Source organism: Giraffa tippelskirchi, chromosome X (genome assembly GCF_054371585.1).
Source record: "Giraffa tippelskirchi isolate mGirTip1 chromosome X, T2T-mGirTip1v1.2.pri, whole genome shotgun sequence".
Taxonomy (NCBI): Eukaryota; Metazoa; Chordata; class Mammalia; order Artiodactyla; family Giraffidae; genus Giraffa; species Giraffa tippelskirchi.
The window spans coordinates 107,545,639-107,559,645 of NC_137289.1; the positions used below are offsets into that span (position 1 = coordinate 107,545,639).

The following is a 14,007-nucleotide window of genomic DNA, read 5'->3' on the forward strand; positions in this document are numbered from 1 at the left end:
CATCACTCTTAACAGATAATCACAACAGAGCACCACTAATGTATGCTAGGAACTTTTTCTGTTTCATGGGGAAGCATTTTAGTTTTTTACTTCAGTGATTATGGTGATTTTTTTTAAAGTTCACAAATTCTTTGATGCTTCTCCTTTCAAGACAAGATGTGGAGTTTACTTCTCTTTAAGTGTGAGTTTACTTCTCTTTAAGTGTGAGACTTAAGAGACTCACTTCTAATGAATAGCATATGACAGAAGTGATTCTATTTAATTTCAAAGACTAAGTCATAATCATATTGTGGCTTCCCCCTTGTTTTCCACTGTCTTGATCATTTCTTCTTAGGGAAACCACCTGCCATGTTGGGAGGACACTCAAGCAGCCCTATGGTATGACCCATCTGGTGAGGAACTAAGGCCTCCGGCCAGAAGCCACATGAGTAAGCTTAGAGTTGGATCCTCAGCCCCAGGTTTCCATTCTCTGTGAGTGTAGGGTGACTTCAGTCCTGGCCAACATTTTGATCATGCCCTCACAGAAGACCCTGAATCAGAACGACCCACTAAACCACTCTCAAATTTTCGACCCACAGAAAGTGTTCAATAAATATTTGTTGTTTTAGGCCACCAAATCTTGAGGTAAATTGTTACTCAGCCATGGGTAACTAGTACAACAGTCCACTATGATGGGTAGCTGAGGGTGAGGGATTCTTACCTATGAATATTCTTGGGAAAGAGGTCTTTTATTTACTTCCAAAAGTTTGACTTTATCTTATGACACACAGAGAGCAAGGAAACCAGAAATTTGTGGTGTTAAAAAAATCTCTAGGTTTTGTGGAAAGACATGCAGGAAACTCTGCATTTAAAACTGTTTAATTTTCACAAGGCTGTGCCACCTTCATGATATTAAAAAAGCTTGGAATGATTTTCTTTGCCCTTTCTGTGTTTGAGTGATGAATGATATCTCCAAGAGAGTCAGTGCCTCATTGGAGGCAAAAACCTCATGTGAATTTCATGCCTTATCATTGCTTCTCAAATTTGTATTTAACCTAAAGTTGTATTTAACATATCAAAACCCAAAACCTACCCCATGGAAAAATATGTTTACTTAATTTAATATTAGGCTTAAGTCAAGCTTCAGGGAACCTCAAAGATTCAATACTTGGAGCAAAACTGATTAGCAGTCCTACAACACATTTACTTCCCAGCATAATCAAGCTTATGCACTTCTTGTTACCATGGCTTGTCTATCTTGTGGTCATGCCAAAGTCATATATTTTTTTCATGGACTTAATAAATGGTTCAAAATGTTGGAAGAGAGAAGTATTTTGGCTTTCAGCAGCTCTTTTACGGGCCTGCCTTTCCAGCTTGAATTAGCTGAAAAATCTTTTTTTGTTTTAAATTGAGCATACATTTTATTCATAGAGTACTGATAAGAACTCAAAAGGGATTCTTTACACAAAGATCTTCATTCAAAAGGTAGACTATGAAAACTATAAGATCATTTTAGAAAAGTTTTGTCTAATTAATCTTTACATCTATGACTGCCAAATATCAGATATATAGGATTCTTCAAAACATTGTTCTTCTCTTTCTTTTCCCAGATGACTTGATGTCAAGAACCAAAGTCCATACACATAGTTGATTCTAGCTGAAAATCTTGAGAGATGACTATGTGCCTTGATTTTCTAAACCAGCACACCTACACAATTGGAAGTGTTTTAGAAATTTGTTTCTAAGTTTTGTAGCACTTGCAAAACTTGGTGGCATAAATAGCAATATACAGTTTTGTCCTAAGCTTCAAATACCGTCACTGGTTTGTAAATTCCTTGTGGGCTGTGAAGAACAAAGAAGAAAGCATAGACAGGCTTTTAGAACCAGACAGATATGGGCCTAATCTCTGGCTTTACTGCTTCCTAGCAGCCTGATTCAGGCACTGAACATAATGTCCTCGAGTTTCAGTTTCCTTCTCACTAACACGAACACAGTGATTTTAGTCTCACAGTGGTCTTTTAAGGGCTCCATGAAGTAAAGTGTGCTGACAGTCTGTCACATGGTAGACATTCTTTCCCTTTCCACCTTTATTCATCACTCTGAGCCATCACCCATGCCTTCTACTCATGCATGCTCTGTAATAGTTTATGGTGCCTACTGCAGTGTTTCTCAGGGAATATATATTGAATTGGGGCTTCCCTGGTGGCTCAGATGGTAAAGAATCTGCCTACAATGCAGGAGACCTGAGTTCGATCCCTGGGTCAGGAAGATCCCCTGGAGAAGGGAATGGCTATCCACTCCAGTATTCTTGTCTGGAGAATCCCATGGACAGAGGAGCCTGGCGGGCTACAGCCCATGGGGTTGCAAAGAGTTGGACACGACTGAGCAACTAACACACATGTACTGAATTGAGGTATTATTATTTTATTAATTATATTAATAATACTTCCTTCCCTCAGCCCATAGATCTAATCCACAGCAGAGTCTAGGACTTTCTTTTTCAAGATACATCCTGCATCTGCCCTCTTCTGTCACTCCCCCTTGACACCATCTTAGTCCAGGTATGGAGCACTACCACAGCCCCAAACTGGCTTTCCTTTTCCACTCTTGATCTTTTTTAGTGCCTCGTTCCAAGTAGCAGTAGAAGTAACCTTCTTAAAGTCTGAAACCGATCATATTACCCACTAGCTCAAGGCTCTTCCTTGACTTCTCTCTGTACCCAGAACAACAGCCGACCTCCATCCCATGACCTACAAGATCCTGCAACACTCGTCCATGCTCGTCTCTCCAAGCCAGGCATGGACCACTTGCCCCTGCTTGGTGTGCTGCAGGCCGACTTGTTTTCACTTGTTCCAACATGCCCAGCTTCCCCTCCCTTCCCTGCCCCCAGGGGGAGATTTACATAAGCTGCTGCCATGTTCTTCCCCAATCTTTGATATTTTTTTTTTTTTGGGCTGCTCTGGGGTGTGGCATGCTGGTCTTTGATTTTTAGTTGAGCAATGAGAACTCTTGGTTGCAGCATGTGGGATCTAGTTCCCTGACCAGGGATTGAATTTGGGTCCCCTGTACTGGGAGCATGGAGTCTTAGCCACTGGAGCACCAGGGAAGTCCCTGATAGTTGATCTTTGTGGAAGTCGCTTCCTTCTAACTTAAGATCTCAGCTCAAATGTCATTTTCCCAGAGAAGCCTCCTCTGACAGCCCATTTTAAGGTAGATTTCCCTTTCCTTCTACCTTCTCTCTATCAGTCCCTTATTTCTCTCCTGTATAGTATCTATGAAGTGAAGTGAAGTGAAGTGAAGTCGCTCAGTCGTGTCTGACTCTTTGAGACCCCATGGACTGTAGCCTACTAGGCTTCTCCTTCCATGGGATTTTCCAGGCAAGAATACTGGAGTGGGCTGCCATTTCCTTCTCCAGGAGATCTTCCTGACCCAGGGATTGAACCCGGGTCTCCCACATTGTAGGCAGATGCTTTACCATCTGAGCCACCAGGGAAGTCCTATTATTTGGTTGATGCCTGAAAGTGAAAGTGTTAGTTGCTCAGTCATGTCTGACTCTTTGAGACCCCATGGATGGTAACCTGCTAGGCTCCTCTGTCCATGGAATTCTCCTGGCAAGAATACTGCAGTAGGTAGCCATTCCCTTCTCCAGGGGATCTTTCTGACCCAGGGATTGAACCTGGGTCTCTCGCATCACAGGCAGATTCTTTATCGTCTGAGCTACCAGGGAATCCCTGTTGATTCCTACATTTAATTAGTTTTTCTCTCTCTCTCCTACAACCATGTAAACTCCATGAAGGCAGGGTACTTGTCTCATTCAGCATTATTTTCCTGGCGTTCCTTGCATCTTATGGTGAATGATACAAAACATTTGCTAGCCACCCCCCCTCTTTTACTATTCAACAATCTTCATATTACCTTCCTTTTGTCTATATATATATCTGATGGATAGGATATCCAAAGAAGGATATAAAGTTGTTAAAAATTGAGAACAAACAGTTGATTGATTTAGTCTGAGTGATTTACCTTTCCAGTGAAAAACTCTCACTGTGCAGTTGTACAGCTTAGTAATGGAGCTGGCAAATAAATACAGCTTAACCAAGAAGCTTTAAAATTCCTTTAACTACTAAGAAAAATGACAGAATATATTGAGGAAGGGGAACAGAGAATGTTAGCTTTAATATGTCCCAAACTTGCATCAAGAACCCTACAACAAAGAGAAGGTAAATAATCTGCTGTCTTAAGGAAGCAATTAGCTTAAAAAACCATCTAGCAGATGATACTCCCACCTAATAAAATACCTGGTAAGGTCTTTCACAGGATTCCTCTTGTTAGACTATTATTATGAATCCTCAGCAGGAGAGCGTTGCCAAGGATATTGCTAATCACCCCCCCCACCTGCAAGCCCTAATTCAGGGCTTCCCAGGTGGCGCTAGTGGTAAAGAATCTACCTGCCAATGCAGGAGATGTGAAAGACTTGAGTTCGATCCCTGGGTTGGGAAGATCCCTGGGTTGTACACAACTGAGTGACTGAGCACACACCACGAATCAAAGTAGACAGCCAATGGGTGAGTGGTTTTCTAGGAAATAATGGTTTGCTCAAAAAGCACCAGGGCAAGACTCCTTCTGAAGGAAAGAGAGGTGAGCCTGTCAGATTTTTGGCTGTTTGGAATGGTTTTGTAAGTTGCCAATGGCCAAGATTTTGGCCAAAATGTGGCTTAGCGAGGCTTCAGTGTCCTTTGCAAGCAGTTTTTCCCCTGGTGTGCAGCCAATCCTCCCTCCCCTATGTCCCACGTACAACCAGCTCAATCTTACAGTTGAGAATAAGGAAGGAACCTACATACTTTCATGCTGGTTTCTAGATAGAGGTTTCTCTTGGAGAATGGTGTTCTTCAACAAACATCTCAGTCTTTGCTACAACCTGATGAGACTCTTCGGTAATCCAAGGAGTTAATCTCTGTAGGAACAACTTCTCTTGTGACACAGAGCACTTACTAAAGCAGCCTGGCCTGATTTGAGAGCAAACAGTCTCTTCCTTGGCCAGACATCACTTGTGTCCTGTGTCTGTGCATGTTAAAAAGCTAAAGTTCATCGTTGGGAAATCCCCTTGGTTTTCCCTCTCTGTTCTACCTGATTTCTCACCTTAAGTCTGCAAGTAAGGAAAATGAACTGGAAAATTTAACAACTTTTCTTATTCTTCATGAAGTCTCTCTAATTCAGACTTTGCTTTTTACCCACAAGTGACTTCTACCTCTTAAACTCAGACATGTTGTTCTAAAATACCTAAGCAGTTAGCTGTGGAGAAATATTGACTAAAGTCATTCAGTCCAGTTCAGTTGCTCAGTCATGTCTGACTCTTTGCGACCCCATGAACTGCAGCACGCCAGGCCTCCCTGTTCATCACCAACTCCCGGAGTCCACCCAAACCCATGTCCATTGAGACGGTGATGCCATCTAACCATCTCATCCTCTGTTGTCCTCTTCTCCTCCTGCCCTCAATCTTTCCCAGCATTAGGGTCTTTTCAAATGAGTCAGCTCTACACATCAGGTGCTCAAATTATTGGAGTTTCAGCTTCAGCATCAGTCCTTCCAATGAATATGCAGGACTGATCTCCTTTAGGATGGACTTCTTGGATCTCCTTGCAGTCCAAGGGACTCTCAAGAGTCTTCTCCAACACCACAGTCCAAAAGCATCAATTCTTCTGTGCTCAGTTTTCTTTATAGTCCAACTCTCACATCCATACATGACCACTGGAAGAAACCATAGCCTTGACTAGATGGACCTTTGTTGACAAAGTAATGTCTCTGCTTTTCAATATGCTGTCTAGGTTGGTCATAGCTTTCCTTCCAAGGAGTAAGTGTCTTTTAATTTCATGGCTGCAATCACCATCTGCAGTGATTTTGGAACCCCCCAAAATAAAGTCAGCTACTGTTTCTACTGTTTCTTCATCTATTTGCCATGAAGTGATGGGACCGGATGCCATGATCTTAGTTTTCTGAATGTTAAGCTTTAAGCCAACTTTTTCACTCTCTTCTTTCACTTTCATCAAGAGGCCTTTTAGTTCCTCTTCACTTTCTGGCATAAGGGTGGTGTCATCTGCATGTCTGAGGTTATTGATATTTCTCCTGGCAATCTTGATTCCAGCTTGTGCTTCTTCCAGCCCAGCATTTCTCATGATGTACTCTGCATATAAGTTAAATAAGCAGGGTGACAATATACAGCCTTGATGTACTCCTTTTCCTATTTGGAACCAGTCTGTTGTTCCATGTCCAGTTCTAACTGTTGCTTCCTGACCTACATACAAGTTTCTCAAGAGGCAGGTCAGGTGGTCTGGTATTCCCGTCTCTTTCAGAATTTTCCACAGTTTATGGTGATCCACACAGTCAAAGGCTTTGGCATAGTCAATAAAGCAGAAATAGATGTTTTAAGTCAAGTCATATCCTTTGAGGTGTAAGGGTCTTGACTTGCAAAGACCTTGACTCTGCCTCTTTCTCTCTTTATCGTGTGCATCTCTCTTTCCTCCTCAGTTTCCCAGTCTGTGAAAGGACAGGTGAGTTTCATTCCGTGTCCATAAACTCTGCTGGACTCCAAAATTTTGCAGAATTTCCTGTTTTGTTGTCAGAAGTACCTGGGGCTCTGAGTTGGGGTTTGCTTTGCAGTTTGCCCAGTTGCACGACTGCTCCTTACCATGTGAGGGCGCTGTGTGGCTGCAGTTGCCTTTGAATCTCGTCATGCCGAACTCTTTTGCGACTCCATGGACTGTAGCCTGCCAGGCTTCTCTGTCTGTGGGATTCTCCAGGCAAGAATACCGGAGTGGGTTGCCATGCCCTCCTCCAGGAGATCATCCCCACCCAGGGATCGAACCCGCGTTTTTTAGGTCTCCTGCATTGGCAGGCAGATTCTCTACTACCGGGCCAGATGGGAAGACATCACATAGACTACAGTAAGTCCCCTACATATGAATGAGTTACGTTCTGAGAGCACGTTTGTAAGTCCAGTTTGTTCTTAAGTCCATTAGCTGAGGTACCCAACTAACATAGTGTGCTCTATAGTAGTGTACTGTAATAGGACAAAGGCTCAGCTCAACTGTGGCCATGTTGTGACAGCCCTTGGGGAGTAAAACCAGTGGGGGACCTCCAGGAAGAGAAAAGTACAGGTGTGGACAAGCTGGTTATACATGGATATGAAAGTGGCTGAGAGGTCAGAGAGGCTCCAAAAGAGGGCCACGTGCTATTTGGAAACAGAGAGGGGCTTGGACTAGTAAGTAGCAGTGCCTGGTGCTGCGTCAAACACGGATGGTTTCAGGTACACAGCAAAACAACTCAGCCATACATATACATGCATCCACTGCTCCAAAGTCCCTTCCCATCCAGGCTGCCACGTAACATGAGCAGAATTCTATGTGCTATACAGTAGGACCTTGTTGGTTATCCATTTTAAATATAGTACAGTGTATATAGTACAACATTACTAATTGGCTCTACTCCAATATAAGATAAAAAGTTTAAAAAAATGGTTGAAGAAATCTTAAAGGCAAGTAGCCAGTTAAAAAGTCAACTGGGAGGGGTGTTCTGGAAGGGGAACACATGTACACCCATGGTGGACTCATGTCAATGTATGGCAAAACAAATACAATATTGTAAAGTTAAAAAATAGAAAATAAACTAATTAAAAAAACAAACAAACCCAGGACGTCCTGAACAACAGAACCCACTGAGGTAAGTCAAATGACTGGTGGCAGCTGGGGACTTCTAGGATATTGGGGAGGAGTGATATACTCCAGGTATTGTCTGTTTTGTAAGCATTCAGGAATAGATGCCAGAAGTGTAGAAGCTGTAGTTTGTGTGGAATGGTTTTGGGGGTGATCATGGAAACTCACCCCAGTATTCTTGCCTGGGAAATCCAATAGACAGAGGAGCCTGGTGGGCTACAGTCCAAGGGGTCACAAAAGAGCTGGACGCAGTTTAACAACTAAATAGCAACAACGAAAATTGCTGACTATAGTATGGGTGCAACATTGATGTTATTCATGGGATATGAAATAGCATATATATCTCTTAAACTCCACTGATGTACCTTAGATGCCTGGGAGTGATGGGAAAGGAGCTGTTGGTACAGACTTGAAGAGACTGGAACTTATCCTCAAAAATGTGACTTGGGCTAAAAATAAAGTGGTTTAGTCCACACATCATAAAGTTTCACTAAGCAAGGTTGCAGTGGATAGAGTAAATGTGGTACCTGAGTTAAGTCTGATGTATGCCATTTCTTTGAAGATGTCCACTAGTGTAGACACAACAGTCACTGGGAAAATTCATACAAAATCCAGAGATGTTCAGAGCTTGGAAGGGTGAAAGATCTTCAAGTTCCCATAGCTGGTTCTTAGCCAAATTCAGGTGTTGCAAAGAGTTTCTCAAAGGTTGTCAATTATATCACTAGGCATCTCTATATTACAAGTGTGGTGAAAGGAAGAGGTGAACACAGGCTCCTTGGAGCGATTGTGTCTACCTGAAGCAGGTTCTCAAGGAGATAATGCCCAGGTGAATTGCCCAAATTCCATGCATAGTCTTGGGTTTTGTCCTTGCTGTTGGTGGGCATCCAGCCATTGACCAAACTAAATTGTTTTCTCCTGCTTCAATAACAGCTAAAAGTCCTTCCTGAAAGCTGGCAAGACTGGGGGTATCCCAGAGGTATAGTTTGATAAAGACCTGTGACCTTCACATGTGAAGGATCAAAAACAAAGGGTGAGTGGGCTATGCTCTGATCTTGGTGACACGATAGGGGTTGAACTCTCCATTATCCAAACCATGGATTAACAACCCCTGCTGCAAGTTAGCATTAGCAAACTTTGTCTAGCTTCTAGAAGGGAGTTTCCTTTTGCTATGGACTGGGTGCTGGGAACTAAGTCAGTTGTGCAGGAATATAAAACGTAGAGGCAACTCCCTTGTCTCTGTGTTTGAAATATTTTTAGAGATGGAGCACTTAAAATATGAATATAAGGAGAAAGGTATTGTGGGATACATAAATAGGTCTGGTGGCATAGCTGAAAAAATAGTGGCTGGATCTTGTGGTCATGCTGATGAAGCTTGTAGCTTAAAGAATCTTAGTGCCAAAGGCTTGGTAAAGTCAGTAAAGTAAGACACTAGTCTGTTTCACAGGGTGGTCTTGTGAGATATTGCCCCATCCCTGGCAGGAGTTACCTATCAACAGGTGGCTTTCATTTTCTACTGGACTGTTGGACCAAGGCTTGGTTCACAAATCTGCGGATTCTCTTTAATAGACCATCATGTTGGGCTCGAGATGGGTGTATTCAGCAACACTGCTCAGAGGGATGAAATGAGCATGGGAAATGGGAGATACAATATAAGTGCCTGCTTCTCAGTGTCTACTACTGGCCCAGGGGGCTTCTTAGCAGAAGGGGCAAAGGCTTTCCGAGCCTGGGGCATCACACTGTAGTAGCCCACCTGTAGGGCACACCTCCTCTGTGGGAGCTAGTGTGAACACAGCTGGCTGCAGGATGCCATCTCCTGTTCAGTGGAGGTAAGCAGGTAATGTGGTGGTGGTGGGGGTGAATAGAAATGATCTCCAGCCATTCTCAAATCTACTCACTTAGAGGCTGGGCAGCCCATTGGGCTGGATCATTGCCTCCCTCACCCCCATGTTCCTCTTCCTGGGCTTAACAATGGGGCCAATGCCATTGATCATGGATGTATGTGCATGGAGCACATGTCTTGTGATGAAAATGTGATGATTTCTCTATGGATTACCAAATGTCATGACTAGAGTTGTGCCTCTACCCCATGTCCCGCCTCCTTAGTAAGCTGGGACCTAAAAAATGTTGCTGTTCTGTACCCTATGAATTTTGGATTCTGTAGCTCCATATTCGGTTGTAGCTGAGCAGAACAGCTGGACAAGTGGATGAGACTGATGCAATTAGACTTGGATGATAGCAACACAGGCACTGCAGCATCAGAGCAGTTACAACTCTGACTCAGTGATTTCTCTGCAGTCCTACTCTTTTCAGCAACATCTGAGTTGCAGAGCTGCCCTCAGCAGCTTTGGGAGCCCTAGAATCTGAGAGGTTGGTTTAATCTGATTGAACTGATCAATGAATGGGTCTTGCAATGAGAGAGGAAATTCTGGTTCTGAAAGCTATAGTCTTTGATGAACTCTGATTTGCTCACCTACTAGATGACCCCAATTTGAAAAGGAACAGACACTCCAGTGTCCATCTCTAGAACAAATTGGGGTCATAGTTTTGTTCCTTACTTGTCCAGGTCTCCCAGAGGTCTGTTAGACTTCTGTCATATATGAAAGACTTCCTAGTGTATTCATTATAGACTCTAAAAGACACTTGCCCCTTGGAAGAAAAGCTATGACAAATCTAGACAGCATATTCAAAAGCAGAGACATCACTTCACCAACAAAGGTCCATGTACTCAAAGCTATGCTTTTTCCAGGAGTCATGTACAGATGTGAGAGTTGGACCATAAAGAAGGCTGAACATTGAAGAATTGATGCTTTCAAACTGTGGTGCTGGAGAAGACTCTTTGAGAGTCCCTTGGACTGCAAGGAGATGAAACCAGTCAATCCCAAAGGAAATCAATTCTGAATACTCGTTGGAAGGACTGATGCTGAAGCTCCAATACTTTGGCCACCTGATGCGAAGAACTGACTCATTTGAAAAGACCCTGATGCCGGGAAAGACTGAAGGCAGGAAGAGAAGGGGACAACAGAGGATGAGATGGTTGGATGGCATCACCAATTCAATGAACATGAGTTTGCGCAAACTCCAGGAGATGGTGAAGGACAGGGAAGCCTGGTGTGCTGCAGTCCAAAGAGTTGGACACGACTTAGCAACTGAACAAAACCAACAACAACTGTTGGCAGGATGTACTGTTAGGACAGCAAATAGGCAAAGTTTGCACTGAGAAGGAGATGCTTATCTTTGTATGGGAAGCATCAGGTAAATGTCTGCTTATGTCTGATTCTGAGAGTAGAGCATATAGGGGGGAAAGGAGCAGGTAAAGTGGAGAGGAAGATGTCTCAAGCTGAGTAAGAGAGGTAAGTGAATACATTTAAGAAACAGAATAAGCAAATATTAGACAGAAATCAAATAACTGTACTTATAGGCAACTTTAGCTAACAGAAAGAACAGTCAGTGGCTGTCACTGAGTCAGGCAGTCATAAGACATGGCAGACTGTTGATACTTTATCCCCAGGATCTAGAATGAGGACTAGTGGTACTAGTGAAATGATGCATGTATATCAGAATGTTTAGAACCAAGTGCCATAAAGACAAAACAGGGTTATGTGGTTGGGGTAGCTACAGCAAGCGTAGCTATTTTAGTTAAGGTTATAAGGGAGGCCTCTGTAGTGTAGAGACCTGAATGGGAAGGAGGTAGTAGAATGAATGCCTGGAGGGATGGAGGGAGTTTCTTTTTACCAGTAAGTGCAGGAAGACAGAAATGTGACCAGTGTGGCTGAAGAGTCCTGAATAAGGAGGAAAGCAGAAAGATATAAGGCAGACAGGGACAGGATTATGTAGTCTTGCAGACTATGGTAAAGAGTTGGCAGTTGGGATTTTTTTTTGTTAAGTATCAATAGATTGTCACCTCACTGGGGCTGCGTGGCTTGTGGGATCTTGGTTCCCTGACCAGGAATCGGACCTGGGCTCATGGCAGTGGAGGCACAGAGCCTTGGTCACTGGACTGCCTGGGAAGTCCCTCATTGGGAGGTTTTAAGCAGGGGCATGATACTTGACCAGAGAAGGCAATGGCACCCCACTCCAGTACTCTTGCCTGGAAAATCCCATGGACGGAGGAGCCTGGTAGGCTGCAGTCCATGGGGTCGCGAAAAGTCAGACACGACTGAGCAACTTCACTTTCACTTTTCACTTTTCACTTTCGTGCATTGGAGAAGGAAATGGCAACCCACTCCATTATTCTTGCCTGGAGAATCCCATGGACGGAGGAGCCTGGTGGGCTGCCGTCTATGGGGTCGCACAGAGTTGGACACGACTGCAGCGACTTAGCAGAAACAGTAGCAGCGTGATACTTGACATATGTGGTCGATAGGTCACCCTGACTCGTGCAGGGGTGAGAATGGAGCAGGATCAGTTAAAAGGACTTAGCAGTGGAGTCAAGCAGGTGGTGGTGCAGGTGGGTTTGAGGAAGGTGGTGAGAAGTGTCTAATTTTGAAAACTTTGAAGCTTTAACTTCCATGACTGTTGACAAATTGGCTGTGGGATGTGAGATAAATCAAGGGTAGCACAGAATTTTCTCCCAGACTATTGGGTGGATGGTGACATTAGCTGAGATGAGTAAGACTAGGGGTGTGTGTGTGTGGCAGGATACTGCATGAGGATCCTGAAGAGTTCTGTTTTGAATGTATCAAGTCTGATATGCCTAAATATGCAAAATGATAAACTACAAACTCATTGAGGTCAAAAACAGTCATTTACCTTTGGATCTCCATTGTCTAGCCCTTGACACATGGCAGGTGCTAAAATGATTGAAATGGATAGAAATATTTCCATTAAAATTTATAATATTAGAATCAGGGAATTTAGCAAGGAACTCATCATCCTCTCAGTGGGAAGCCTCTCCTATTCCATTTTTTGTTTCCTGACTATCTAGTTTTTCTACTGTATAAACTTTCATTCTTCACTAATTGATTCTCTTTGTGTACAAGACCATGGAATGGGGACCTTGTTGATTTGATCATGAGCCTTTTCTTCAGTGTATTGAAGTATTTATATGTATCTTGTGTGTGAGTCCAGATTCTGGTTCTTCCTCAAAAACCCACCTGTAAGTCCTAGCTGACCTAGGCACAGAGCGGTTGACCCAACGGTTGCCATGCTTTGCAGTATAAGTTTTTTTTTTTTTTTTTTAACTAGAACAAGAATATACAGTTAGATGCCTTTGATCCCAGGGACTTTGGTTTATATTTCTACTATCTGACTTCGTTGAAAAAAGCCATCTTTCTTATATCCATAATATAGCAGTGAAGATTTACAAACTAGTATCAACTCTGCTACCCACAGTGATAATTCTATATAGAAAGGTGGGAAGTTTTTCTAAAAAAAATCAAATGTAACTCTGCAGACAGTACCATTTTGGGCTGATATAAGAATTTGCTTTAGGTGCAAACTAGTATATATAGGATAGATAAAATATAAGGTACTGCTGTGGAGCACAGGGGACTATATTCAATATCCTGTGATAAACCATAATAGAAAAGGATAAACACAACATTGTAAATCAACTGTATTTCAATAAAGTTTTTTAAAAGACATATATTTGGAATTCCCTGGAGGTCTAGTGATTAAGACAGTGCTTTCATTGCCAGGGCCTGGGTTTGATCCCTGGTTGGGAAACTAAGATCCCACAAGCCACTTGGTATGGACAAAGAAAAGAAAAAAACCAGACAGGTACCTTTGCAATCCTGAAAAAAAAGTCTACTTTACAAATTTGCTTGTAATAATTGCAAACAAGCAATCTTGGAAATATCTATTTGCTGGTCTCTTTTAAGGGTTAAAGACTTTTCATATAGAAAAGTCAGAGGCTTCATCTTTCTTGTTACTCCCAATCAAATTGACAGTATGCAATTTGGAACTTTAGATTGAGGTAGAAAAGAGCCAGAGGCTCATTGTCACTCACTATTGATATATTTCAGTACAGCATTTAAAAAAATGCTGCAGTGATTTTTCTTGTCCTTTGGAAGACGTGTTCTTCTCTGCAGTTGCTGCAAAGCCTCTGTGCTTTTCCCCGTGATCTACTTTTATAGTTTGAACTCTGTGGGCAGTCCAGAATAATGTGTATAAAAGTCTAAAATAAAACACATGGGATTTCAAAGTAAATAATTGGCAAGGTATCAATTTTAAAGCAAACTTGTATTATAAAAATATATACCTTCAGTTCAGTTCAGTTCAGTTCAGTTGCTCAGTCGTGTCCGACTCTTTGCCACCCCAAGACTCACAGCACGCCAGGCTTCCCTGTCCATCACCACCTCCCAGAATTTACCCAAACCCA

The 14,007-nt window shown here is 42.7% G+C and overlaps 1 protein-coding gene and 1 long non-coding RNA gene across 3 annotated transcripts in view; one reads left to right on the forward strand and one right to left on the reverse strand.

Moving 5' to 3' along the window:
• MAOA (monoamine oxidase A) overlaps positions 1-14,007 on the reverse strand; it is a 319,927-nt gene that overhangs the window by 128,332 nt on the left and 177,588 nt on the right. The gene's annotated exons all lie outside the window — the stretch shown is intronic.
• The window catches only part of LOC145536957 (uncharacterized), a 146,347-nt gene that overhangs the window by 15,935 nt on the left and 116,405 nt on the right, over positions 1-14,007 (forward strand). The window contains exon 2 of the long non-coding RNA XR_014076100.1: positions 10,435-10,940. This is a non-coding gene — a long non-coding RNA (uncharacterized LOC145536957). The remainder of the gene's footprint in view (positions 1-10,434; positions 10,941-14,007) is intronic.